Source organism: Sarcophilus harrisii, chromosome 1, assembly GCF_902635505.1.
Source record: "Sarcophilus harrisii chromosome 1, mSarHar1.11, whole genome shotgun sequence".
Lineage (NCBI taxonomy): Eukaryota > Metazoa > Chordata > Mammalia > Dasyuromorphia > Dasyuridae > Sarcophilus > Sarcophilus harrisii.
Genome location: NC_045426.1, coordinates 430,764,532 through 430,768,199, shown reverse-complemented (window position 1 = coordinate 430,768,199; position 3,668 = coordinate 430,764,532). Strand labels below are relative to the sequence as shown.

The 3,668-nt window shown below is 33.2% G+C and overlaps 1 non-coding gene across 1 annotated transcript; it reads left to right on the top strand.

The window, feature by feature from the left end:
* The first annotated feature begins 2,797 nt into the window (after positions 1-2,797).
* On the top strand, positions 2,798-2,905 carry LOC111719004. Its single transcript, XR_002769330.1, has one exon. It is a non-coding gene; the product is annotated as a U6 spliceosomal RNA (small nuclear RNA).
* Positions 2,906-3,668: the final 763 nt, after the last annotated feature.

Sequence of the window (3,668 nt, the reverse complement as noted above, 5' to 3'; positions counted from 1 at the left end):
ATAGACAGCATGATACAATAAAAAGAATGTTAGATTTGAAATTAAGAGACTTAGATTCAAATATCAGCCATACGAGATGTGCTAGCTCTTTCTGAGCCACAAACTACTTAAGAGTCTTGGTGAAACAAAAAAAAGAATTTTTTTTTTGTTTTGAATCACAGGATCTTAGAAATTAAGGGGATCCACAGAGTTTAGATTGTTTAGTTCCTTTACCTGAGTTAACATTCTCTTGGGTGAATACAATGTTCACATACATGAAATAATTAAGGAAAGAAGAAATAACTTAATAACTAGGTAGATCATGAGAAGTTTCAGAGAAAGTGGCATTTTGGCTGAGACTTAAATGAATCTAGGAATTTTTAGAATTGGAGGTGAGGATAAAGCATGTTCCAGAACTGGAGTATAGTCTGTAGAAAGGCCCAGAGAAATTCATTTTATAGCTAAATTCTTATCCTAGGCTCCATGGATCCCAAGAATAAAATTAGTATGCTCAGCACATAGCAAATGATATATAAATGCTTAGTTCTCCTCTCCCTAAATGCCTATTAATATATTACAGAGGATCTGTGAACTTTGATGAAAAAAAGTACATCTTATTTGCACTAGTCTCTGAAATTTCACATTCCCTTTAATTAAAAAAATCATAATTCTGAGAAAGAACCTCTAGACTTAATCAGACTTCCAAAAAAGTCTACTGCATATATATATGTATATGTATATATATATATATATATATATATGAAGAGAGACAGAGAGAGAGAGAGAGAGAGAGAGAGAGAGAGAGAGAGAGAGAGAGAGAAAGAGGAGGGAAGGAAGGAAGGAGGTGAGGAGGGACGGCGTGTGGTTAAGAATACCTGCTCTATAGCAACCCTGAAGGTGACCATTCAACTGCTTCTTAAAGATTTCTAGTGATATGGAATTCACTGCATCCTAAGCTAGCTCCTTCTATTTGGGGAAACTTGGTAGGAAGTTTCTCCTTATGTTAGGCTAAAATCTTCCTCTTTTCTTCTTCCAAACACTGGGTCTTATTCTATCCTCTAAAGTCAAATAGAACAATTGAACCCCTCTTCCATTTGTCAAGTTTTAAATAATGATTGTGACCCATTCTAATTTTTCTCTTCTTATATATAGTATTATCTCTGTTTAATAGATGAGGAAATTGAGACATACAGAGTTAAAGTAATTTGCTGAAGATTACTCAGATGATAACTGTAGAACTGAAAATCAAACCTAGGATTCATTCCTCTTTGGTCAGTGTTCTTTCTATTATGCTCCTATTAGAGAGATTATGTCCTATTAGAGAAGCTCAACATCCTGGCTCTGAAGGGTTGGGTCCTGGCAAAGCATGGTACCAGGAGGGTCTCCCTCTGTTTTCCTTATTTTTATTGTTCAAATACAAGTCTACTTTAAAGGCTTAAAAAAAAAAAAAGAACTTTGTACATCTTAAAATCCTCTACAAATATGAGTTAGAAAGCCTGAGCTAATTCTAAGAGAAGGGATTTCTAGTCATTGTCATAAATTCTCACACCATACAGGTGGGAATAGAGATGGGCCAAACTCTCTGTGGAACTCTTCAGATTAAAGCAATAGTGATTTAACCCTTTTGATTTTTCTCTAATAGGTGTGGTTATCCCAAAAATCAGGATACTACCCAAATCCCCTCAGTAATAGTGAAATCCTCCTGGCTTATGATCCAATACAAATAAATTACCTACAGTACTACATAAGAATCTTCATATAGCTAAGATTGCTTGCTGTCTTGGGGAGGTGGGAAGGAGAAAAAATTTGAAACTCAAAATCTTACAAAAATGCATGTTGAAAACTGCATGGAATTGGAAAAAAAGAAGAAAAAACTATTAAGTAGGATCTCTACTAAATGGGAGTGAAGTAGAAATCCTTATTGAAGAACTATCCTATATCATTATTGTGTAGAAAAAATAATTCCTTTACTTTCCCCTAATAATGTGGTCTTTTCTTAGAGAATTAATTTGATACAACTCATTGAATCATAGTGTTCTGTAGTCATGAGTCATGTCAAATGCACTTTTCCAGCAAATGCATAGTCTGTTTAGATAGCATGAGCTAAAAGATAAAGAGCTGGCCTCAAAACCTAGAATACCTGTATTCAAATTATGTGTTTGACACAAAGTATCTCTCTGATTCTGGGCAAGTGTCTTGATTTCACACCATTCTAGGTCAGGGCTTTTAAACCTTTTGTTTACTTGTTACCCTTTTTGCATGAGAAATTTTTGAGAGACCCTGGCTATATAGATATATAAAATAGGTATATAAATCAAATGTTTACTGACAATAAATCATAATTTTGTGACTCCCACATTCAGTTATGCGACTCCATTGGGGTTGTTGCCCCACAATTTATTTTTATTTTATTTTTTCATAGCCTTTTATTTACAGGTTATATGTATGACCCACAATTTAAGAAGCTGGGTTCTAGGTAGCTTTCCAAAACTATTTAAGTTTTTTAAAATAATATTTTATTTTTTTCCAGTTGCACATAAAGGTAGTTTTCAGTATTTATTTTTTAATAAGATTTTTAAGTTGAAGATTTTTCTGCCTTCAGGCCTCTCTCTTCACCCTCTACCCAAGACAATAAGCAATGTGATGCAAGTTATACATGTAAAATCATGTTAAAAATATTTCCGCATTAAGACTATTCAAATTGTTAAGAAGGTGCCACCCCACATTGGTAGGGGGAGTTTCTTCATCTGAGAGTTCCCTAAATCAGTGAAATCTCAGATGAGTTTGTCAATTAGCATTAATTAAAAGGTTGCCATTTGTGCTTGTTTTGGCAGCACATATACTAAAATTGTAATAATACAGAGAAGATTAAGCACGGCTCTTGCACAAGAGTGATACCCACGTTCTTAAAGCATTCCATATTTTTCTGTGCTCAAAGGGCTACGAATTATGCATATCCTTTGACCTAACAATAGCACTACTAGGCAAGAATACCAAAAGAAATTTAAAAAAAAACAGAAAAAAAGGAAAATAATTTATGTGTACAAAAATATTTATAGCAGCTCTCTTCTGAGGACAAAAAAATTAGACATTGAGATGAAGCCCATCAAATGGGAAATGGCTCAATAAACTATGGTATGTGTTTGTGATGGAATATTATTGTTCTCTGGGAAATGATGAACAGGATGCTCTCAGGAAAACCTGGGAAGTCCTCCATGAACAAAGTGAAATATACTATGTACAAAAGAATAGCATTGTACTGGGATGACCAGCTGTAAATGACTTTGTTATTCTCATCCACTACTTTGAAGGACTTATGATGAAAGATTTTATCTATACACAGAGAAAGAAATGATTGTGAATATAGATTGAAGCATTATATATACATATTATATATATATGGATTGGGTTTTGTATATTTATATGTGTGTATTCAAATACAAATTGACATATATAATATACATACACATATAAGTATATATTTAAACAAAATTCCTACTTCATTTCTACTAAGCATTTTGAGTGGATGCATATCTACAGATATGAAAGAAATTTATGAATTGGAAACATCATTGACTTCTTCTTTTGAATAAATAATGAAGGACAATGAATAGAATCAATGGTTTATATTCTCATCTTTACTGTAAAGGCAACAAATGTCCCAGTATCCTATTAGTGCTTTCCACACT